This window comes from Canis lupus, chromosome 32, assembly GCF_003254725.2.
Source record: "Canis lupus dingo isolate Sandy chromosome 32, ASM325472v2, whole genome shotgun sequence".
NCBI lineage: Eukaryota > Metazoa > Chordata > Mammalia > Carnivora > Canidae > Canis > Canis lupus.
Window position 1 is genome coordinate 5,789,209 of NC_064274.1, and position 26,708 is coordinate 5,815,916.

Consider the following 26,708-nt stretch of genomic DNA (forward strand, 5'->3'; position numbering starts at 1 on the left):
CTCCACCCTTGGCAATAGGCCTGTTTCAGTATGCCACTTTGGTTATAAATGTTAGTTGGTTCGTATGACTCAGGAATTTCATATTTCCAAAATCCAGTTAAAATTTAGACATTTTAGAGGGAAGAGAATCCAAAAGTGTAGGGCTTCTCTGCACGTTCCTCTATTTTAATGCTTCAGCAGATGGCATGACTCTTCTTTGCCCAAAAGGCACTTGCAAAATTATATCAGTATAAATAAGACTAAAGATGAAACTATTAATGCTACATTAGAACCTCATGGCCCTCAAATTTTATTTTTTATCAGCAGTATAGCATTTCATTGGTATTATTACCAAAGGAGTGCTTGTGAATTTAGTAAACCAACTACTTATTAGTTGTTACTTAGGAGGGCTATTTACAGATTTAGTCCCTTAAAAAAATCCACATCTTATTCAGAGAATATGTTGTTAAAGAAAAAATCTTAAGTATTTTTTTATTATACCTGTTGCTCTTAGCTAAAAAAAAAAAAAAAAAAAAGAGTAAATGAAGATCAGTGAAGAGAGTCCTAAACCAGAGGCAGAGGGCGGCATTTTAGACTAGTAAATTTCCTTGTCTTTCAATTTCCATTTCTCTAGCCCTAAAATTGCCTCTGGGGATACATGTGAAGCATGGTGAAATGTTTAAGAATATTTGGAAATCATTATTCTTGAAGCACTGAAAACTACTTTGGCACAGGAGCTAATGAGAGAACCAGCGAGGGTGGTCCACATTTTTCATAGTTAAGACATAAAATGATTATGAGAGATATAGGCAGACATACTGTTTTACATTAAGCTTCTCACAAGATTTTATTTTTTAATTGATAATGGCCCCATTCCTAGTCACATGAAATCCTTCCAGATCATTCTTTCCTAAGCAGTGTAGGCTCTAATTTGTTGTTTTGTACTAATTTGCTGTTACTAATTTCATAATAATAGAAATTGGAGGAAAGCCCACAGTCTTAAAGGCCAAAAGAAATCAATGCAGAGGCACCTACGTTACACGTGGGCATCAAGTCTTCAGTCTGAGGTTGGCAGCCCATAGATCACAATCAATGGCGAAGCAGAGATAGTAATTAAGAATGGAGGTCAAGAATGCCAAAGAGAAGGAGGAGTCCTAACATTCAGACACACAGATTTATGGAGCAAGTTGAATAGAGCAGACAGAAAGGGAAGAAGGCCTTTAAATACCCGGCCATACCTACAGGTATTTCTACCTACCTTGGTTATGCAAATTAACTCCTACATTCTTAATCCCATATTAGGAATGTGGTCTTGACCTGATTTCAACATCAACAGTGGGATAACCCAGTTCAGTGTTTCCCAAAGGTTATGCTTATCACTAGTGTTACAAATGAGGATTATAAGAAATACCACATTTTAAAATTTAATTTTAGTTGTCATGTATTTCTTTTCATATATGTTAGGAAACTAGAACATAAAACCAATAATTTCATAGATATTATTTCTTAGGAAAAACGATGCTTTTAAAAGCACATGGATTTAAAGAAAAAAAACTACAGAGTATTAAGAGAGGTGATATATAGATAAGGCAAAAAAATCATCAACAGTCTCTGGATAGCTTAAATTTGGGAAAAACAAATCTAATCTGGCTAATGTCAACAGATGTTTTGTTTACTTACCCTTTTCTGTCTCCCCAACAGGGAATGATATTTTTCTAGACTCTAATCCCATTTTACTCAAGACACAGTGTCACACAGTAACAAAAAGTTATGTTAAAAAGGTTCCCAGGGAAAAAGCACCAAAACAAGTCTAAATTCATTCTTTTGACAGACTTTTAGCAAGAGGGTAAATATTTAATGAGATTCTACAATCTCTTCTCTAAGAGTTGCAAATAGCACTGTTCTGGAGCTGGGGCAGGTGCTTGAATTATAGTAGAAGAATGGTCTATTTTGAGAAGTGGAAATGGCAGACATGGGAGGGAGGAGCAACACACTGCAATAAACGTGCTCAAAGTAAACATTCCGGTCATGGTGCTCCTTTCTTTCTTGTATCAGACAAGGAGCCATCTGCTGCCTGATGGGAAACTCATCATTGCAGAACACACCCTCCACCTTATAACCCCATAATTTTTATAATATATCTTCAAGTTTTAAAGAGTCAGAATTTTAACCATTCTGAAATTTTGAAGGGATCTCTCCTAAAATGTTGCATTGATTTTTTTAAACAATGTTAAAAAGAAAAAAGAAAGGGAAAGGAGCATGTTCCAGGTTACAAGAAGTTGAGAAAAAGAAAAGTCAGGGGACCAGGGTTTAGTGCAAGGAGCATTGCATCATTATATTCTAGACCATTAATGTCAAGGCAGGATTTTTAAAATATATTTAAAACTGTTCTGGTGATTTATTCTGTAATTGCTCATTCCTTCATTCCCTCATCCCAACTGTTTGGAAAATAAACATTATCTCATCCCAAAATGGCTCTTAAAAGGGTGCTGTCCTTTTTTCTTTTCCTTTTTTTTTTCTTTTTGACTGAAGATGTACAACTTTACATTAGTTTTAAGTGTATAATAATAGTGATTAGACAAATCTATACGTTATGCTCACCACAGTCTCTATATTCCCTGTGCTGTGCCCTTTTCATTCAAGAGCAATGAAATATATTTAACTTGAGAGACGTTATAAACCCTAAAATATGCCCTATAAGTCTTCCCCATGCATGCCGGGCTCTGTGGTAAAGTTCAACAAAGCAGCCCACCTTTTTGCCTCATGAACCGACAATGTGAGAATTGCAAAAAGGCAGAGGCTGAGGTTGGAGTTCTCAGGAAAGAGAGACATCAAGCCACAATCTTCTTAAAATATAGCATGTCTCTAAAGCATTGTGCTGGGCCCATAAATCTCCCAACTGTGACAGGATACCACAAAATGCCCCAATCCAGTGTCCTTCCTGAGAAGCTTTCTGGTCATCGGATAAACCTATCAGGATCAGTCTTGCTGAAAGCAGAGGAATGGCCAACAGATCCAAGTAACCTGAGTCTCAACCAGTAAGATTCCTGGACTGTGTTTAGAGCACACTGGTCTCTGCCCTTCCATGTAGAGAAAACTGACAATGGAGGTGAGAGGCAGTGAGACAAAGAGATGTACCGGGCTGCAATAAATACCTATTAATTAGTAGTATGCACCACATACAAAGGAGAGCCATGTGGACACAGATTTGTGAAAGGGTAAGGAGGAGATCAAACATTGTGCAACTACAATGAATCAAGCACAATTTGCAGTTCTTATGTATAACTTAATTGATACTGGCAACAAATGGTAAGATCAACAAATGTGTGAGGTAGGCGTTCCACAGATGAGGAAAATAAGATGTAGAGATTCTAAGCAACTAGTCTAAAGGTATACAATAAAACAGTGGAGGAGGGAACAGTGATGGGGGGGGTGAGATCACACATCCATCTGACTCCCAAGGGTTTTTTGTTTGCTTGTTCTTTGTTTGTTGTTTTTCCTATTATTCATTGAGTCCTTGCAATGCATCAGTCATTACACTAAACACTTAAGGGATTATCCCAGTAAATCCTCAGAATAACCCTATTAGGTAGTTAATTTTGAAATATGATAGATGAGGAAACTGAGATACAGAAAAGTAAGTCACTTGCTTGAGGTTATACAGCTACCCAGTGGTGGACTGAGGGCTAGAATCCAGGCAATTTGTTTGCAGGGCACAGACTATGTCACAACAGCACATAGTCTCTGCATTGCTGTGTCTGACTCCAAAATCTTTTGGGGAATAAACAAGACACACTGAGACCATGTTGAGTACTGGTGTCAAGCACACATGTGCACATGAACACACACACACAGACTGAGTGTGAACTAAGTTATCTGGATGATTGGTATTATAGAAATTCAGGAGATAGTAACTGGCTATAGCACTAAGTGGAAGAACCAGAATCCCATTACCTTCATTAAAATGATTCCAAAGTGAAAATCATTTGATTCAACAGAACCCAATATTCTCTATGATTAGATATCTTAATTCAATGAGCCCCTTTTTTTTTTATTTATAGATCAGACAAATTTGACAAGCAAAATATGGACAGATGTCTTAGAAGCACTGGTTTCTTATTTTGTCAAATAAATTAAAAACAATAATTGCATCTACTGTCACTATCATTTCATAAAAAATAAACACCATATAAATTTAAATTTGTGGAAAACTATTTGTACTGTAATTATTTGACAGTCATGGAACGGTGAAAATGATGTCAAGATCACACTGATTCACAAACTGGCTTCTGGGAATAGACTTTGGGATGCCTGGAAATGCTCGAAGCATATGATGAGACCCAACTGAATATATTTAAATCCTTGTTGACACGTTCTATTTTAAATTACTCTGTTCATAGACTCTAGAATATTCATGCGGGATGGAAGGGATCTTTGAGTCCAGTCAAGCTCATTACTTAAACTACTACTTTAATATTTCACAGAGGACAAACCTAACATCCAAAGGGATTCAATGACAGACCCAAATCAATCTTCCAGCTAGTCAGCTCAGTGACAGGAGTAGAATCCCATTCAAGAATTCTTTGCATAATCCCATGCTAGGAAGGTAAACATGAGTAACTTTTAGTGGTCTATGTGGAGGGTAAGCCCTAGGGAACTTTTACACGCTATAAAACAAAGAAATGTTGTAGAAGACAGCCTTCCCAGAGATTAGCAAGGCAACAACTGGGTAAATTACGTATTCACACAGTCTCCAGTTCCAGAAAACCACTCTTGGGAAAGAGGATCCCTTTCAAGTCACTTATATCTGGGGTTAAGTGTATGTATAATATTTATGCTAGAAGACATTTTTTTTTCATTTGATGTCCCTTGGGAAACAGACTTTTTTTTTTTTTTTGGAAACAGACTTTTAAGATGATATTATAAACATGAGAACTCTAATTAATATAATTTAATTACTCTTTTATGATTTAAATTTTTAGGATCTTATCATTTAATTTAATCATTTAATGAGGTCATCATTAAAAATACCAGTTATAGGTCTCTTTAATGTACAGAGGTTCTGGTTAATGAAGTTTGGCTAGTAATTGACTCTGTGCTCACAAAGACCTGATTTTCTTCTGCATGCTGTCTAGTCTTTAGGATGAAAACACCCATTGCAATGTCTGGCAAATAGTAGACATATAATAGACTTGCGCTCCTCTCTTTCCTTTCCTTTAGGTGTATACACGGCTATTTTTGATGTGGGTGGCCGTGCACATCTGTACACCTGTGTCTGTGTGTATCAATAGGGAATTGAAGAAGTAGCTGCCACAAGAACTCAGGCTCCAGAGGACTTGCTTTGTGACAACCTTACCAATAGTGTAGATAAAATGGTAATCAGGATTGGCACTAGACGCATCACCTGTGCAAGGTTCTCCTATTCTGCTCCCTGCAATGACACAGGTCTCCCTACCCACAGGAGAGTCCTGGTCCTAACTATATCTAATTTGAGAAGGAGCCTGGAACTGATGTTCTCTGATGATCCCTTCCACTTCAGAGCCGCGATTCCATTCCAAAAGGAAAGACCTATCAGACTTGTCTAGACCTGTGCTTCTCAGGCTTACTATGTATATAAGTTTTCAGAGGATCTTGTTAAAAGGTAGATTCTGATTCTTCAGGTCTGGGATAGTGTGTGAGATTCTGTGTTTCTAACAGACTCCCAAATGCTGCTCCTGCGCAGACCACACTCTAAAGAGCAAGTGTCTAGATGGCCACTTCCAACTCCACTTTGGTGCCCATGGTCACCTCCACTTACACCCATGGTGAGCTCTCACATTAGTGGCATGGTGGTTATACCCTTCTGGTGAGTTAGAGAAGAAAACTGTTGATTATCAGAAAGCATGAGGGTGAGAATAAATACAAAAGCAAAGAGAGATGGATTGAGGGGGAAAGGGAAAGATAGAAGGGAAAAAAAGCAAAGTGGGAGTTTTGAGGTCTCTGATATTCTTTGAAAGATTCAGCCTTCGTATGGTAACATCCATTTTGCGGTGTCCTTCACGCTCTCCTGAGTACTTCTGAAATCCTAATACTTTGTTATTTGATTTTCAAAACTAAATGCACTTCCGAAGTTCTGTAATATCTGCCATATAATGTACAATTATGTGGGATTCTCTCCTGATATCCAGCCAATAAGAAAATCAGTCCCTACTAAGTGGTATTCTAGGCCCTGGTATAAACATATCTGTGTGTGGAAAGGGAAAGTGTATTTCCACTGGCTTCTTGCAGTAAGGAGCAACTATCTAACAAAGCTTACTTTTCATTCATTGAATATGAACATAGTCTGTGAGGGTTTTAATTTGGTAAACTATCTCCCAGAGTGGAGAGTACCTGGATTTTGAGTCTAACACTTCTGGATTCTTATTCTTATAACCTTTGCAATTTGAGGAAATTACTGATATTCTTTGAGCCTCTGTTTCTATGTCCATAAAACATAGATAATTATGTCTACCTTCTGGATTCTAAAAAGAACTAAATGAGATAAGAAATGAAAACATCTACTATACTGCTTATAGGATAGAGACTCAATAAATAGAAGCTAATATTGATATTTTCATTCTGAAAAAGAAAATTATTTTAAAAGTCTGATAAATGACAGTGACTTCAAAATTACATTAACATTGTGTTATTATTAGCCATTTTAAGGTTACATTTAAAAACAAACAAGGATGCCTGGGTGGCTCATGGGACACCTGGGTGGCTCAGTGGCTGAGCATCTGCCTTTGGCTCAGGGCGTGATCCCTGGGTCTGGGATCGAGTCCCACATTGGGCTCCCTGCATGGAGCCTGCTTCTCCCTCTGCCTGTGTCTCTGTCTCTCTCTCTGTGTCTCTCATGAATAAATAAATAAAATATTTAAAAATAATAAAAAATAAAAAGAAAGAAAAATAAAACAAACAGAATAAACCTTAGACACCATAGTCCACACAATGACTCATTTCAAGCTTTCAGAATCTACCTAGGTACAGAATGTCTTTGAATCCATCAAAACAGCATTTTAATTCTAGAAGATTTGAGAGAAATAGGAAGAAAACTTAACATTAGCCATTTTGGCTTTCACAAACTGTTCTATGATTTGGAAGAAAGATATACTTTCCTTTTTAAGATTTAAAAACAATAATTAAATCCAGCCCCAGATTAACTATATAGGACCTGTAATTATTTAAATATCAATTAGTATTAATTGGGTACAGACAGTCCTATGTCATTCCATTTAATTCCTCTCCACACCAAGGCTGAACATAAAGGCTACTAACTTCTCACAGATAATTTCTCTTTTGCAGAAAAGATTGACTTTTAGACCATCTGGATATCATCAGAAATGAAGATCAGATGGAATAATTTACTGACTGAACAGACATTAAAACAGCCAGTGTGGTGGATGACAAGAAGCCCATGTTTTTGTTTTTTTAAAAAAACATTTTTGTCATTTGGCTCGCATGCATTTCACATTTCGAAATATTTTGGGACAAGCATTTAAACTGTGAGCTTGAATCTCATCATTATAGAGAAAGAAGCCATCCTACTGCAAGCCACTGCCAAGTCACCCAGACGACTGACCCTTCTTCTAACCTTGTTGTTAGTTCCAGAAGAAAAACTCAGGTCAGAAGATATCAGGAGAATGAGGCAGCCCACACGGCAAACTGGGAGGTAATCTTGCCTAATAGATTGGAAATGCTAGGAGTTGAGTTCTGGTTGGCTCAGCATGCACCCCCATGCTGCTTTGGGCAGATTCTCTCACCTCCCAAGTCTTTCTCAGTCTTTTCTGCAGCTGAATGTAAAGAGAAACTGTTTTAGTTCTCAGATTACTTAGCAGACAAGGCTGGTTAGAGGTAGGAGGATATAATTAGCAAACACTTTTAAACTGCACATATTACCTGAGGCACAAATTGTTCCCACCCAACTTGGTGATGTTGGTGGAGAATGAAGCAGTGTTGAGACCAGAGCTGCCATGAAGAAAGGCAGTATGCTGCTAGAGTGTGGGGGACCCAACTACCAGTCCCTCTCTTAACATTTAGCATCTAGAACCAAAGAATAGAATCCCAGATTATAAGAAAGGAAAGGCTAACATCTCAACTGGAACTTCTCCAAGAAGGTCACATTATGTCACACACATTCCATTATGGAAACTCCTTTTGGAGCAAGGTCAAAAGCAAATTGGGGCATGTCTGGGAAATATCAGGTCTTTGAGTTTTCCAAGATTTTCCCTTCCTTCCTCCCTCCCTAAATTTATGTTGTAGTCTATTGGCTTGCGTCACAACCTCAGCTTCCTTGACAAGGGAAAACAAGGAAATCTACACCCAACCAATTAGTAAGTAAAACAAGTATTCAAGAGCATCTGTACCTAACCAGGTTTCTTCATCAAGGTCTTTCAAAAGGGGACTCCACTCCCTGGGGCAATTCAAAGACACCGTGTAAAATGTGTGATGGGTAAATATAGGGCCACAATAATTGATTATTGTTAATAGGGAATCACATGTATGGTAGTATATTTTCTTTTTAATAAGTAGACCACATATAAGGAGCATGAAGAGACAGGAAAGCATAAGGGTTTTGATAGCTATTCTTAATTCTGCCTGCCTTACACCTCTGTGGTTCAAAAAGTCTGCGATGGGACACAGTAATTTTTGTTAAATCCCTACAAATAAGAATTACAGATTTAAGTCCTTGACTGTGGAATCAAAGGAACTTATGTCTCATCTTGATTCAATGATTAACTGTGTGACAATGCTTCCACTCCACTGCTCCCCAACAAGATACATATATTACTTAATCTAAAATATGGATAATATTGTATCTACATCAGAGTTATGGTGATGATTAAGTGAATAAACAGAGTTGGCACATACACTGAATAAACTGTTAACTTATTTTTATCATGATTATTTTTCTTCTTATGACTGAAGTCGATACAGTTAACTTCCTCTAGAAGGTTGTCAGAAGATAGCATCACTGTAAGAGGGTGTTTGGGTTGTACCAAGATTTTACTTGAGATTCTTATTTGAAAAAAATAAGCCCTGACAACAATGTAATTGAAGTCCTGTAATAGTGAGCTACTTTATAGATTTCTGAACATTGCATGCAGTGCCTGATTTCACTACACAGACAGAATTGCCAAGTCACAGAGTATGCATATCTTATATTTTGATACATGTTGCCAAACTGTCTTCCAAAAAATTGCACGAACAACAAATATAAATTTTCAACTGAGCATCCACTATGTGCCAGTCACTATGCTTTATCTCATTTAGTTATCCATATGATTATACAAACGTAAATTTTATCTTCATATATAGTACAATATTATGAAAACAAAGCTCAAGTGTGTCAAGTAATGTGCTGAAATCATATAGGTAGTAGGTGATAGATAAGGATTTGAAACAGATCTGAATTTGGATGGAGCAGATGCTTTCCAACTGCACCATGGGAAAATTAACTCAAGATAAAAATTAATTTGAGGTGTTGAAATATATTCATAAATCTGTCAGATTTATAACTGAATGACATCTAATCCTTGCATTTGTTTACATGTCTGTAAAATTAGAAGGTTCAACTTAACTAGTGTTTATGATTGTTTCCAACTAGATGAGTCTGTGTTTGGGGTACTGTTCAGCATTAGTCCTAGTGGATAATGGGATGTCTATATGTAAGTATTTTAAGAATGTGACCATGTTAGTTGTTCTCCATGTTTACAAAGTACCAAACAAGAAGAAATGGAACCTAGCTAAATCCAAAAGGTTTTAGAGTTAAAAGAAGATAACTTAAGATTATCTGATTGTCTCAGTGAAAAACCAAAGATACATTAATAGGTTCTCTGCCCTTAAACATCTCCAGTAAGGAAAAAGACCATTAACAATCCCAAGTGGTTTGGGTATAAATATGCCTGATGCACAAAGCCTAATCAAATGGTCTCTTAAGGTCCTTTTAGCTTTGTGCCTCTATGGCTTCTATCATGCTAGAGATTCAGGTTATTTGAAGGTTAAAGCTAACAAGGGAGCCTTAGTGACAAAGGTGTGCATAAAGTATAGTTCTGTGTTCCCCAAAGTTAGCATCATACATGCCTGTTGTCAGTTCCTAACCAGTAATGACTAGGCAGTGGGCCAGTAATTTTGAATCCTTAGCTTCTTATTAAAGATGTAGTTCCCTGGGCCTCATCTGCCAGATTTTAATTTTCAGGGTTTCTGACAGGAGCAGGAATTTGCACTTGCAGTAAAAACCTCAGGTGATCTAAGTGAAATGGTTCCCATGTTCCACTCTGAGGAACTAACACTGCACTCAGCTGATGTAGCAGAGGAGAGGAAGAGGCATTCTCTCTGAGCCTGCACATGGTCTTGATGCACATATGGAGAAGAGAAGTAGTTAAAAGGTTAGAAAAGTTAGACTGGAAAAAGAGTTCCTTGGGGGTATATGTTGCTGCTGCATGCTATTACTGCGATACCAAAGACCATTTACACTGTATTTTGTTGTCACTCTTTATATTGTGAAGTTAAGGCCTATCTATTGATAACAAGATAAATCAAGAAAAATGGCAAAAATAAATATCAGAATAAAGCCCTTATACTTCCTTTTGAAGAGTCATCTACCTTAGTTTCACAAATACTGACAATTTTCTTAATTGTCTTAAAATAATAATTACCATATTTGTGAAGAGAGAAAATTTGTCCACTGTTTCCTTTGGAGATATTAACAATCTAATCCTACCCTATAGAAATACATGACTCAATCAGTCAATAATATTTACTGAGCACTAAGTAACAGGGATACATAAGTAAACAAAGTAGATAGAATCTCTATTCTCATAAACCCTATAGACTATTAGTAAACATTAACTGCAAAGATTTTAAGTACGAACAATATTATAAATATAAGTAGAAGATGCTACACAAGTATACATCGTAAGGAACCAATAATTTAATGCATGGAATCATGGGATGTTTTCCTGAAAAAACATACTAAAGCTGAGACCTGAAGAATGAGTAGGAGTTTGTGAGAGAAAGAAAGGATACAGAGAAGCATGTGGAGGAAGAACATAAGGCATTCAGGTACCAGGAAAAAGGCCTATATGGCTATAGCATGAAATCTCTGGGGCAGGGCAGCAAAGGAGAGAAGAGCCATTTTTTAGACTGAGTTAAGGATTTTTGAACATTGCCCTAAATTCAGTATGAAAGTATTAAAGGGTTTGAAGCAGAAGCAGGACTGATCTAATTTGTTGTTTTAAAAGATCGCTTCTAGCTGTAACATTGGGATAGTATTGTAAAAGAGGGAAAATGGATGCTAGCAGATGAGGTATAAGGTTCCTAAAATGATCCAAGTGGGTGATGCTGGCAGACTAGATTGTGGTAGTGGCAAGAAGATAGAGAGAAGTGGGTGGATTCACAAAATATTAAGGAGGAGGAATTGGTGGGAATTGTTGATTTAGATGGGTCTGGGTAGAATGAGAAGTCAGGAGCATTCAGGCTGTGGCTTGAGCAACTGGGTACCATTTCCTCAGATGGGAAAAGGTAGAAGAGGGTGAATTAGTAATTCAGATAAATGACTCTCCAGTAGAAACTCAAGAATATGTAAAATGTGTTTAATTGGCAACCAGCCACATGAGAATCAGGCAAATAAAAAAAAAATCCACCCTTCCCATTCAATTTGTTCCAACTATGATCATTTCTAAAATATTTAACATGAAGCTCCTTGATGTAGGATCCAACAAGCACAAAATCCCATACCGATTTTCTGCCCAAGCTTTTCCACTTCCACAGAATGCTGACCTTAAGGTCAATAATTTTCCAAACCTAAACCATATATGAAATCAGGCTGCTCACAGATTATGTCTGTAATGATATTTGATCTGTTCTTTCATTATATGATTAACTCTTTTAGAGACCAAGGATGAATCAATTAACTACTGTATCTTCATCATATATACTGTATCTTCATCAATATATTTCAAAAAGAAATACAGAAATCCTTAATGTTGGAGGTCTCTTTGAAAATAGATGTCTCTATACTCACTGTATACTTATTAATTGAATTTTTCAAATAAATATTATTAATAACCCCAAACTATAATCCAAGTCAGTCAGACTACCATTTGGTAGGATTTAGAGTCATATTGGGTCAGAAAATATCTAACAATATATGCCATTCACTCAGTTCCTACTTAGTGTTATGTATTTAGTTTCAAATCTTTCAACAAAACTAGAGATCTTTTTTTTAAGATTTTATTTTTTAAAGTAATCTCTACACCCAATGTGGGGCTCAAGCTTACAACCCTGAGATCAAGAGTAAGATGCTCCACTAACTGTGCCAGCCAGGCACCCTACCTAGAGACCATCTGATGGCTAAGAAATGTGGAGTTGAATGACTGAGCTGGCCAAGGTCACATAGTAAGAGGTAGAGTGAGAATTCACACCCAGGTCTACCTGCTACCTGAGCTCTTTTTACTTCTCTAAGCTGCCTCTTGTGAACTCCTCTTGTGAACTCCTCTTGTGAACAACCAATAAGGTAGGTGATATTTTCAGGTTTAAATAAAAATGTTAATTATTCCTGCTCCACAACTGGGAAACAAGTTCTTAAGACTCTCAGTCCTTCTCATTCAGTTACATTTACTAACTCCTTAATATATGTCATTCATTTGTCTCAATGCCTTCACAATAAATAAAAAGATTTTTACTTATTTCAACCTAATTAAAGAAGAATGCATATAACAACATACCTTTAAAAACAATATTCAAATCAAAAAACAATTGGAAAAAAACAATTATTCATCAACAATAGAACAGATCGAGAAATTGTGGTGTATTTAAACAATTGAATTAGGGACTCCTGGGTGGCTCAGCGATTGAGCATCTGCCTTCAGCTCAGGGCATGATCCTGGGGTCTGGGATCAAGTCCCACATCAGGCTTCTTGCGGGAAGCCTGCTTCTCCCTCTTCCTGTGTCTCTGCCTCTCTCTCTCTGTGTCTCTCACAAATAAATAAATAAAATCTTAAAAAAATAAAAAATATATAAAAAATAAAGAAATAGACAATTGAATTACTCTACAGCAATGAAAATGAACTCACTATAACTGCAGGCAACAACATGGATGAATCTCACAAACATAATGCTTAATGAAAGAAGACCAATGATCTAGCAATTCCACTTCTGGGTAATTATCCAAAGAAAGCAGAAACACTAACTCAAAAAGATATACAGACTTCTATGTTCAGTGTAGCATTATTTTATAACAGCCAAAATATGGAAGCAATGTGTTAAATAAAATATTATATAAAACATACAAGCGCACATAAACAATGAACCCGTAACAAAGGAAATCTTGCCATTTACAGCAACATGGATGGCCTTGAGGACATTATACTAAGCGAAAAAAGTCAGAGAAAGACAAATGCCTTATGACCTTGCTTATATGTAGAATTTACAGCAAAAACCAAAACCAAAAAGCTGAGCTCATAGATATAGAGAAGACTATATAGGTTGCCAGAAGACTGGGGGTGAAGGGTGGGCCAAATGAGTGAAGGGAGTCAAAAGATGCAGATATCCAGTTGTAAAATAAATAAGTCATGGGATATAATGTACAACATGGAAACCGTAATTAATAATACATATTATTATATACACATTGCTTATTTGAAAGTTGAGTAAATCTCAAACTCTCAAATTTAAGAGTAAATCTTAAAAAGTTCTCATTTTTAGAAGATTTATTTATTTATTTTAGAGAAGGAGGGGAGGAAAGAGCGAGAGGGAGAGAGAGAATCCCCAAGCAGACTCCTTGCCGAGTGTGGAGCCAGATACAGGCCTTTATCCCAGGACTTTCAAATCATGACCTGAGCTGAAACGAAGAATCGGCTGCTTAACTAACTGAGCCACCCAGACACCCCAAAAGTTCTCATTACAAGAAAAAATTCTGTGACTGCATAGAGATTTGGTTTTTGCTTTTTTTTTTTTCGTATTGAAGTATAATTGACATTGTATGGTGACAGATGTTAATTAGATTTATTGTAGTGATCATTTCACAATATCAAACCATCATGTCACATACCTAAAGCTAACACAATGTTGTATAACATTTTTACCTCATTTTTTTTTAAAAAGGAAAGATAACAGACACAAATGAGTACTTACAGTATTATTCAAGTATTTAAAGAACAAAAATAGGCAAAACTAATCTCTGCTGTGAGAATGCAAACCATTGGTTACCTTTGGGAGGGCAGTGGCTGGATGTGGGCACAGAGGCAAAGGGGTTCTGGATGCTACTAATGCTCTGTGTTGGTGTACCAGTGTATTCACTTTGTAAAAATTCATCAAACCAAATATTTATGATTTTAGCACTTTTCTGTATCTATGTGTTACTTCAACATAGTTTACAATAAAAAATTTACTGAAAGATAAAAATACTTAAAATGACTTTCAGATTTAGGTAAGACCTTAGATATTTAGAGTACTCTAATCAATGAAAATACCAAAATGTTCCCTATAATTTAAGCTCTGACTTAGTATTTAAAGTGGATATTTAATGAAAAGAATTTATAAAAGCACTGATTAAAAAAATAGAAAAATGCTAATAACAATAAGCAGTTGAAAATACTTTCCACGAAAGATTATTAATGCATTTCACTGAAGGATAAGACTACAGAGAAACTATAACCATATGGAACCTTGGACAACAATCCCCACTGTAATCATGGATAAATTACTAAATTCTTCAGTTTCCATGTCACCACATCTAAGAGCAGGATAATTCCTACCTTCCTCACAGGGGTGTTGTGCAGCTTAATTAATGTTTGTAAAGCACTTTCTGTTCCCTGGGTGAAAGGTACCACAAAAGAGCAAAGCATAATTATGTTTTAATTGCAGGGCTGATTTTAAAGACACATACACATACATAAAAAATGTCTATGAATTGTGATTTAATCAGATCGCTCCATCAGATATGCCTTCTGGCTTCTGCTATATCTGAGAAAATGGTCTTTTAAATTTTGTCTTTCTGCTCAGCTTCTCTATCTGTAAAATGGGGTAACATGCTTTCCATGACTTGCAAGTATGTCTTTATTTTTTCAAAAGCTCTTCAGTGATCCTTAGATGAAAAGAAGCCACATATTGCTGTGAAAAGAAGAAATGCAACCTCCTGCTGCCCTGGATGAATGGAATTACCTTTCTCTGGGGGAAACTAGAGTGCCAGATGTCTTGCAGAAAGGAACTGGCTCTGCAGAAGGAGAGTCTGAGAACAGTCAGTGTGCAGGAAGCCAGGATACCAGATGAGAACTTTTGAGAGTTTGTTGGCATTTGGGGTGGTTACTTTCCACTCTCCCACAGGGACAGCTGATTCTACTATCTCTACTTGGGCCATCATCATTCCTATTCTTAATCCAAAAGATTTATACTTCCACAAAACCAGTCATTAGAAATCCATTGATACATACAACTCAAGCTATGACCTGTCATGTACTACCAACCAAATTGAGCTGTGTGATCTTGCTTTCTGAGTCCTGAGACTGGGTCTTTCACAGACCTTGACTTAAGGAGATCAAATAATTATGTCATTGTGGCTCACATATTTAGAAGAGAAGATCTTTATAAGAAGAAAAATATTTTTCATTTCTCCTTTTTAACAGGATAGGTAAAACATAAAGACACCCACAAAAAAGGTTTTAGAGTCCTTGATGAAAATGAAAGAACTTCATACATGAACAATATAGAGCTTTTCTGGCATTAATTTCCCCCACCATGTAGAACTAAATGTGTCTTCTATTTAGTTAATATATAGAAATATTCCTTATTAAAAAAATAAATGTCCAGTCAGAACAGACTACTCCCAGTTTTAAGTCACACTTTTGGGCAACATACTTCTCTTTCTGTATGAAATCTTTCAATAATTAACCTTCCTCTTCCTCTCTCTATAAAGACAAATCACAGAGAGGTACTTTAAAAATAAAAAAGCAGTATAAATCTTGATGACAGTAGATGTGACTTTAAAGTAGCTAAAATTCAAAAAATAAATAAATAAATAAAGTAGCTAAAATTCCCCCTGAAAGATTAAGTTGTCTGTTTGAATACCTCTGTTCATCCACCAGAATCTTTTAGGGAAGAATATTGATGCTTTGCCTTAGGAAAGTACAAACCAAGTCAAGTGTGCTGACTTAGTGAATAAAAGTCCTGAGACTTTTCTGAAATCATACTTAGGCTATTTGATGAACTAATTTTAAAGGTTTAGTAAAATACTCACTACCATTATACAAACATACCTGGGGAATATCTGTGTAGATTTTGTGGAATTTTAAAAGAATACACTAAACTGTCTATACATTCAAATCATGCCATGTCAAAAAAGGGTATATGCTAAAAGTCATTTTGAGGGTGAGATGAAAAGACAGCAATGAAGGGCCAAAACGCCAGCTTCATTTTATTTATTTTTTATTTCTGGAAGAACACAAAAGCTTCAGCTCTTCTGCTGTGCTGTCACAATGGGAATGGTTTTTAATGCTGTGGGTGAGGAACCCATAAAAAGCTCATTATACTCACTGCACCAAAGAGCAACTCCTACTGGACAAACAGGGCCTACCTCCTCAAAGTTCATGTCCAAGTACATGGTCTCTGATTCCTTGGCTATCAACATGAAGAGTCATGTGAATATTTATCAGTCATTCCTTTCTCAAGTTCAATTTAAGGGAGAGAGATTCAAATTCTTCCTGCAGGATGAATAAATTAAGAGAGATTCCAGAGGTTTATGTCACTCACAGTCCTTGATGCTATCCACCAACCATTTCCAACTCTCTGACTTCTGGATTTGGTAGGACTTCATGAGGTATAATCTTTGTAGGTAGGCATGGTCATGTGACTTAATCTGACCAATGAAATGTGAGCAGAAATAACATGTATTATTTCTAAGTGGGAGTTTCAAGAACCAGTGAGCAGTTTTCCATAGCTCTCATTCCCTCTACCACAGCAATTGGCAATGTTCCAGATATTGTCTGCTCTGTCAGCTGAGGTAGCAAAGTGAAAAGAACACAATGCAGAGTCCCTAGTCACACACAATGGACATAAATGGTATGAGGGAAAAATAAAACCTGGCTCCTGAGACGCTAAGATGTGGGAATACTTTCTTTCTATACTATCACCAAGCATCTCTCACAGACTCAGCTTTACACCATGGTAAGGATCTTAGTGCTGGGAGGATGACACGGGGATTCATGTAGTATTCCAACAATTTTGCCCTCAGTCTCATCCAGTCTGGTCCTGAGCCATGACACCTGTTTCCTTTGGGTTCTTTAACTCATAGAGAGACTCTCAGCACCGCTTCTCTAATGTCCACAGAAGGGTCACCACTTCAAATCACTACAGGGGCAAGCAGGTGACCTAAATGAGTAAACACACCAATGTGCTCACATCAAACATTTTTTAATCCTTACCTCTCCCTCAAGAAAACTCTTTAAACATGAGATACTCGTGGCCTGGCTTAACTGTTCAAAGGAGTGGTACAACAGGCGTGATGATGAATTGCAGCTGCAACTCTATGCCAGTGTGGGGGAAATAACAGGGACAAGTAGCAACTACAGCCTCCTTCAAAAGCTGGTGTCGATACTGGAATGCATACCAAATACTCTCAGCTCGTTTTTTTTAGAAGCCAGAATCTTAGATTTTTATTCCAAATCTCTAATTTTCTTTAAAAACTACCCAGCCCAAAGGAAACACAAGTGGGCTTCATTTGTCACTCAGGCCCACTGGCTGCATTCCATAGGCATCTGTAGGTGAACCTTGTATTATGTTTTTGTGAGGACAATGGCCATTAGCCAATTTTAAGAAGCCCCAGATTGTTAAATCCAAATCCAGGCCAGGGACCAAGATCAATTTGGAAGAAAACAAATGTTCAATTCTGCTACCTTTCTTATTGGAAGAAATTTCCTCCTCTTGCTAGGGAAAACTATGCCAACCAAACTCAAGTCCAAGTCATTATTTGGCCTCTCTGTTGGTCTCACTGGCTGGCTAATTCCTGAATTCACTCTTTTTTCCCCTGATTATTAAAGTCATACATTATTATGACTAGCAAAGTATTAATAAGAGAACAAGAGGTACACATAGGTCTGGACCCAAAGACTCCATATTAGCATAATCCTTCTGATAATAAACAAAGTTTAAAATATACTTATGTTTAGAGCTTTGTATTTTTACTTGTTTGGTATTCTAATTTTTTATTAGTTTTTCACTTCCTCATAGAGTAGTCAAGTTTTAGATTTGACTTTTTTTCCTGGTTTCCAGAAAGAGTAATTTGTTCTTAGAATATTCCTTTTCAGGGGCACCTGGGTGGTTCAGTGGTTGAGCATCTGCCTTTGGCTCAGGTCATGATCCCAGGGTCCTGGGATCGAGCCCTGCATTAGGCTCCCTGGAGGGAGCCTGCTTCTCCCTCTAAGTCTCTGCCTCTCTCTTTGTGTCTCTCATGAGTAAATAAATAAATTTTAAAAAAAAAAGAATATTCCTTTCAAAGTACTTCACTAATTCTTTCAATAATTCTATGGCAGGACTTACTCCAAAAGAGAGAGTGGGAATTATCAACTGTTTTGTTATGAATGACTTGTCTAGGGATGAATAATTTAATAATTTACTTTTAAAATTTTAGTAAGTATACATTTTTCTTTAAAGAGTAATTCATATTAATTGGAGACAATCTAATAAATACTAAAACATGGAGAAAAGACAAAAAGTAGTGGGCAGCCTGGGTGGCTCAGCGGTTTAGCGCCGTCTTCAGCCCAGGGCCTGATCCTGGAGACCTGGGATTGAGTCCCACGTCAGGCTCCCTGCATGGAGCCTGCTTCTCCCTCTGCCTGTGTCTCTGCCTCTCTCTCTCTCTCTCTGTGTCTCTCATGAATGAACAAATAAAATCTTTTTTTAAAAAAAGTATCCATAGTCCCACAACCAAAAAATGACTAATATTAATATTCTGGTGTACTTTCTTTCAGTGTCCTTTTTCTATATATGGGTTTTAAACATATGAGTGAGAAAAAAATAAACAAATAAACATATTTATGTGCATATGTGCACATATGTGTTATACATAGCTAGATATTTATATTACCAAATGTAATAGAGACAGAGAACACTATACATAACACACACGTTATATATTCAATTTTAATTACATATTTTTGTTATGAGCTTCTTCACTTATTACATAAATGTTAGCTGGGGAACATACCTCTGCTACTCCTATTTCACTTGAGAGGGAAAGTTCTCCCTTAGAGGGAAAATAAAGGAGAAACACTGTGCTCCCCTTAAATTCATATATTGAAGTCCTAGCCTTCACTAATTCAGAATGTGACTATTTTTGGAGAAACAGTCTTTGGAGAGATGATTAAAATAAAAGGAGGTCATTAGGGTGGACTCTAATCTAATATGACTGGGGCCCTTATAAGAAGAGGGAAGATTAGAACACAGAGAAAATGTGGGCACACAGAGGAAGGACCATATGAAGATAGAGGGAGGAGATAGCCATCTACAAGCCAAGGAGAAAGGTCCCAGAATTAAACCAACCCTGCTGGCACTTTAATCCCTGATCTCTCACTTCCAGTTCTGTGAGGAAACAGATTTCTGTGGTTTAGGCCACCCAGTCTGTGGTATTTGTTCAAGCAACTCCAGAACACTCATACAGTCACAGGACTACTTTCCATAACACCAGAAGTGATAGAAATAACAGGGGAAGTGGTGGTACCAGTAGTCATAGAAGTGGGGTTGGGGAGGAGGTTATGGGGAGGTTGGCCCATACTCTTCCCTTCTATTGCCATCTTTCCTTAGAGGAAAAATTAAGATATTCAGTTATCGATAAGGAGGCCAAAGTAATTTTTACTTACACAGATCTTTCTCAACTTACCATGATAAGTTGAAAACAGCATTAAGTTGAAAATGCATTTAATATCCTAAACCTACTAAACCTCATAGTTTAGCCTACCCCACCTTAAATGTGCTCAGAACACTTATATTAGCCTACAGTTCAATAACGCCTATTTTATACTAAAGTGTTGAATATCTCATGTAATTTATTGAATACTATACTGAAAGTAAAAAACAGAATAGTTGTACGGGCACAGAATGGTTGTACATGTATTGACTGTTTATTCTCATGATCATGTGGCTGACTGGGAGCTGTGGCTCACTGCCACTGCCCAGTGTCATGAGAGTATTGTACTATATATCACTAACCTGGGAAAAGATAAAAATTCAAAATCTGAGAGTTTCTACTGAATGTGTACTGTGCTTTCACACCATAGTAAAGCTGAAAAATCTTAAGTTAATCCTTTAAGTTGGGGACCATCCATGCAGTATAACCGATCCCCCTGTTTTTCACTTACAATATGATAACCTTTCCACCACATTAGTTAGTTTTTACTATATTTTCACCTTGTACCTGAATCATTGATTTAGATATCCTTGAACTTTAGTGCTGGTAAGATTAGCAAGGTATGCTTGAAAAATGAACATTTTCACAGCATTTGAAGAAACTACAAGTTTAATAAAGAATTATAAGAGGGATTCCTGGGTGGCTCAGTGGTAGAGCGGCTGCCTTTGGCTTGGGGCATGGTCCTAGAGTCCTGGGACTGAGTCCCACATCGGGCTCCCTGCCTGGAACCTGCTTCTCCTCCCTTTCCCTATGTCTCTGCCTCTCTCTCTATGTCTCTTGTGAATAAATAAATATAAATCTTTAAAAAAAAAGAATTATAAGAGACTTTAAATTCTCTGAACAATTCTAAAGAGTAATTTGAATAAAGATCCAACTTTATTTTTTATTTATTTTTTTAAAAGATTTTATTTTTACTACACCCAACATGGCACTCAAACTCATAAGCCTGAGATCAAGAGTAGCACACTCCACTGACTGAGCCAGCCAGGCACCCCAACTTTAAATTAAATAATGGGGAAAAAACAGGTTATATCCCTAGTACTCAGTAAATGCTGGATGTTTGCTGAATTAATCAATAAGTAAGTAAATAAATGAATGGCTAAATGAATGAATGCTGTTCTTATCAGGGTGCAGCAACCTTTTTCCATAAAAGACATCTAGTAAATAGCTATGACTTTGTGGGGCATATGGCTATATGTGTCAGTCACAACTATTCAACTCTCCCATGTAGCCCAAAGACATCCACAGACAATAAATACATAAATGGGCACAGTCATGTTCTAACAAAACATGCTAGCAGGCAGGATGTGGCCCACTGGTCAAAGTTTGCTGACCTCTGATCTGAAACATTCACTCCCCTGATCAAAATCCTTTTCTAGCACCCTATTGCCTACCAATTTCAGAATAATACATCCATTTGGGATTTAATATTATGTATAGTATGAACTTCCTCTACCTTCCCTGTCTTATCTCCCACAACTCCAACATATATAATCTCTATTCTGAAAAAAAATTGAACTATTAACCTATACTCTGTGTTTTCCCACTTTCTTACTTTTGTTCATCTACTTAAATTGCATTTAACGTTTAATGCCATCCTCAAATTCTACAGTGTCCAGGAAGCTTTTTTGAATTAATCCAGTCAAATATGAGCTTTCTCTGAGCCCCATAATTGGCATTTTTTTTTCACTTTGCTGGTTGTACTTATTAAACTCAACTTCACATTAGAGTCATGTGAGCAATTTCTTTTTTTTTTTATGTGAGCAATTTCTTAATAAGCTACTCCTAAGAGTAGAAGCTGTTTCCAGCTTTGTATATCTCCCAATACCTTGAACATATAGTATGGACTCAATAAATCTTTGAAAAATACACTGAAATGATACCATTTTGAATTTTTTGTTCCAGAAAAGTGAAAAAAGAGCTCTGATTGGTCTGTTTTCATTGGATTCCAAGACTTACTATCTCTGGAATATCTGTAGATGTGGTCTGTAGGGGCCACTTCTTTGTGGGGTCATTAATCTAGCAGGAATTAAAATAACCTTGTTTGCTATAGAACTTTAAAAGTACATTAGGGAACTAGAATTCTTGGAGCCAGTTGTCCTTTTAATTAGCTTTGGTCTGGCAGCAAGGAGCTAACTACCTCTTCAATTGCTATGCTTCTAAAGAGGTTAATAGGAGTTGAGGTTTTACCTGTTGTATTCCTAAGGACTTGCTTACAGATCATTTCCCTGTGACAGCAAATGAGTAGTTCTGTTGAACTCAGTTATTTCTTGAATGCCTGCCTGCAATGCAGAAAACACTATGAGAAATGGAAAGATAAATAAGACATGAGCAGCCCTGATACCCAGGAGTTAACAGGCTAGTCAGGGAGACAGACACATATACAAAGCCTAAAATATAAAGCAGGCTGTTAGGGTTACAATGAAACATGGTGAGATGATACTGCAAAAAGCAAGGTTATTTGGTGGAGGCAAAAGAGTCTGGACAAAGAGGCCTCACAGAATTGATGGGATTTGAGCAGGTAGGAAAATACTGATAAAGATGTGGACATTGTGCTGTCTTGCTGTGTTAGAGCTGGGAATGACCTCAGCCAACCCTCTCCTTTATCCAGTGAGGAAGGTTAGACACAGAGAAGAACTATGACTTCAGGCACCTTGCCTGCCCCCCTTTACAACCATCCATATGCAACTTCAGATTCACAGGAGAGGTAGAAAAAGAATCTTAGACTAGAATATTTTCATTCCTAGGCATTTGTGACAAACATCAGAGGCAGCAATTAGTATTCTGACCACACAACAAGCCCAAGGCCAGGGCAGCCTCTGCAGGAAGCCACTGCTTTTGGTGGTTATCAAGGGACCAGATTTAGCTGCTAGCAAAATCACACCTGGGTCCTGTAACTGAGGCTATAGAACCTTGGCAATGGAACAAAAGTATTAGGGGATAAATCAGAGCAAGCTTTAAACTCCAGGTAGGGAATCTTGTGGAAAAGTCCAACTTTGGTTCAAAAGAAAGGATCTCAAAAGGAACCAAAGGAATGATGATTTGCCCTAGAATTACAGGGTATAATATATCACAGGGGCAGGCATGGGTGTGTGTTCTCCTAGGGAGTGTTTCCCTGAGTCTGTGAGGATAAGCACAGGTGTCCCGAATCTCCTTCCCTCCCTGTGCCCCACTCACTCCCCAGCCTTTAAGTTCTGCTGTCGAGAATGACAGACCATCCTGATTGAGCTGATGCCAACCCAGAAAGCACACCTCCCACAGCGAGTCAGAGAAGTAGCCGGGGCCCAAAAGAATGCCCTGTGACGGTTTAATTTAAATAGATTATTCTGTTTTCTTCACCCTCATCACTAACAGGCCCTATGTAACTGAATAATTAAACAACAAAGCTTTATTATTTATTTTAGATTTACAGGAGCAGCTGTGCCTTTTTCTCTTTTCTAAAGGGCATGCAGATTTTATTAGGATCTCTTTTGTTTCTACCTAGTTCTCTCTCCTCTGTATTCTCCCACCCTATATCCCTATCTCCCTCCTTGTTCCCGCCATAGAAATATGTTGTGCCTGTATTAATCTACTGAAAAAAATCATTTTTCCATAAAAGAACAACAAAAAATTGCCTCCATAGAGCAGATGCAGTAAAACGGTCTTATTAAACTCTGTGGCTTTATCACTTGAAGAGAGTTACAGTTATTTTCCACACATGAAACATCCAGTTAAAGAGGTACGACAACTTGATGGGATGAGCACTGGGTGTTATACTATAGGTTGGCAAGTCGAATTTAAATAAAATATTTAAAAAAATAAAGAGGCATGACAGTGACATTACACAAATTATCCATTCTAGTCGATTTATTTCCCAATGACGGAAATGTGTTTCTGAATGACCAACAAAGCAAATTTTGCTAATATTATCACTTTAACATAGTTTATATCAGTTTACCAAGCACGCTGAGGGTATAGAAGGTAGTATTTTCCCTAATAAAAATTAAATAATATATAATGACGGAGTGCTAGAGGCGAGGGAAACAGCAGGGATCATAAGCAGCCTCTAGACCAACTGTTTATTCTACAGATGGGGAAACTGAGATAAAGAGGAACCAAAGGATTTGCCCAAAGTCAGACAACCAAGACAAAGCCTCACAGCAGATGGGAAAGTTCCAGTTTAGAAATCCTCCTTAGTTCAAGTCTCTTGTCACTACATCTAGTCTCTGTCTCTTTAACAGTAGCCCATGCATATATATGTGTATGTATATATATGTGAGCACGACACTATATATGTGAGATATAGTGAGGTATATATATCTCAGGGAAGGCTCGTACTTGCTGAAAGGAATCTAGCATTGAGAAGTCACAGAAAGATATGATACTAATTCACTATGGAACTCTCTTGCCAGCACTGTCCACATCCCAAACGAAGGGCATCCCTGGAAGTGTTAGTTAGCTTTCTATCAAGGTTTCCATAGAGAAGAAGAGCCAGACTCAGTCAACATGAAGGAAATTTTTTGCACAGGAACTAGCACAGAGTATATGGTAGGTTTTCAGGAAATGCTTGTCAACTTGCTGTGAAGAACATGGAATACATTTTCACAACACAACAGCTGGTAATTTCCAGAGTAGAAAGTCCATGCAGATAGCCTCGCAATGTTAGAGAATGCTGGAAACATTACCTGGATGGAGAAAGAGAAGACTGTGGGGGAGAAGGAAAAGCCAGAACTGTCAGCTTCTCTTCTGCCCCAGACACTGGAAGGTCATTGGTCAGATACCTTTTTTTTTTTTTTTTTTCCATTTCGGATCAAAGAGTCTGCATCTGGAAGCCACTAATTAGCTGTTGACTCAAGGTCTCATCTACTCAAAAACGATCTGGAACAAAAGGACTTTAAAAGTCCTATTAACATTTTGCTTCCTTGCCTCCCCCGCACAGAGATTCAGGTAAAATAAAAGCCCACTTAAAAATTCTGACTCTTCTATGTCCATGAAAGATACCTAACCTAACTTCCTTTCCATTATTCACTAAAAGCTGTGAGATTTGGTTACATAATATTCCTTTTTATATAATACTCCTGATTATTGAAATAAGGAAAACTCTGGAACACTAGAATATAACTATTCTATGAGCTACTAATTATACTAAAATCTGCTTAGAACACTTTTGTATTCAAAAGCTTCTGTTATCACCAACCTATTCAAATGCCCACCAAAACAGCAGTTCTGTGTTCAAAAGCTGCATTCAGAAACTGTTCTTGTCGGGGGAAACCAGAGAAATACAAATTTTCATAAGAGTAAAATCTACTTTTTTGAAAGGACTTTGAAAACTTTACAAATCTTCACAAGTAGAAATCTTATTAAAGAACTATAGTTCTCCTGTCCGTGTTGTAGCTTGTAGAAACTCTTTTCCCCAAGCAAGGCAGAAACTGGCTTAAGTGGTTTAGTTTAGTGTTGATGTTCTTGTTAGTAAAGAAACACACTCATCAACATTGGAAGCATCACTTTGACTTTGACAAAAGTTATTCTTCGGGTTTGTAGTCTCCCTATCTCTTATTTGATAGCTCTCCCAATCAAATTAATTTTATGATTATAGACAAACCAGAAAACTGCTGTGCAACGGCCTTCCAGCCCTGTGTTCCACTAGCACTGGAAATGCTTTCAGAGAATTGTCTGTCTGAGAATTCAAAGAGCCAGGTCTGTGTCAGTTGAATTGCCATTCTTCTTCCATGCCTCAAAACTGAATCACCTTTTATTTTCCCCTTCTTTGTCATCAGCCATGTCTGTTTTATTACCAAGACCTCCATGTTTTACTTTGGTATGTCCTTCATTTGGATCTTCTGCTCTCTATCCTACACCATCCCCCCATCCAAATATAAATCCAAGCGCAGGGGATCCCTGGGTGGCTCAGCGGTTTGGCGCCTGCCTTTGGCCCAGGATGCGATTTTGGAGACCCGGGATTGAGTCTCACGTCGGGCTCCCAGCATGGAGCCTGCTTCTCCCTCCTCCTGTGTCTCTGTCTCTCTCTGTCTCTCTCTGTCTCTCTGCCTATCATGAATAAATAAATAAATAAATCTTTAAAAAATAAAAAATAATAAATCCAAGTGTATCATACATTGGCTATTACAATATTATTTAGCCAACCTCTATAAACCAGCTTCTCTTCATCCCATCTACCTATCTACCTAGGTAAGCGTCACCTTTTTAATACATCATATTCCTACTCGCAACTTTAAAAAACTCAAGGGTATCTAATTCAGTCTCAAAGGCTCCTACACATCTAGAATCATACAACTTGCAAGTCACTTTGTGGAATCTTCTAATCCAGGAAGGTGAATCTCCTCCGTCAGTCATGAACTTGAGATGTTTGTTCCTTTGTATATCCTGATTCATGGAATTCTACTTGTCGAGCCATTTAATTAATATCTCTGAGCCTCAGTTTATTTAACTGTAAAATGAGACTACAATACACGGCAGGGGGTCCCTGGGTGGCGCAGTGGTTTAGCGCCTGCCTTTGGCCCAGGGCGCGATCCTGGAGACCCGGGATTGAATCCCACGTCGGGCTCCCAGTGCATGGAGCCTGCTTCTCCCTCTGCCTATGTCTCTGCCTCTCTCTCTCTCTCTCTGTGACTATCATAAAAAAATAAAATAAAAAAAAATACACGGCAGGGTTTTAGTGAACCTCAAATAAGAATAATTTACTTACAAGTTGTTCTAAATTGTTAGGCTCTAGAAAAATTTAGCTATGTATTAACTGTGGTCTGTCTTCACAGTTGTACCCCAACATATTTAGCATATATTACCCACTGAAACCATTTCACTCTTGGTGCATGTG

At 37.4% G+C, this 26,708-nt stretch overlaps 1 protein-coding gene across 8 annotated transcripts in view; it reads right to left on the reverse strand.

Annotated features, from left to right (window-relative positions):
- Window positions 1-26,708, reverse strand: part of RASGEF1B (RasGEF domain family member 1B) — a 547,852-nt gene that overhangs the window by 225,690 nt on the left and 295,454 nt on the right. For 3 of the 8 annotated variants that reach the window (XM_025426389.3, XM_025426357.3, XM_025426378.3), the window contains one exon: window positions 22,085-22,176. The exons of the other annotated variants lie outside the window; for them this stretch is intronic. The gene's annotated coding sequence lies outside the window, so the exon portion shown is untranslated. The remainder of the gene's footprint in view (window positions 1-22,084; window positions 22,177-26,708) is intronic. 8 annotated transcript variants of the gene reach the window in all.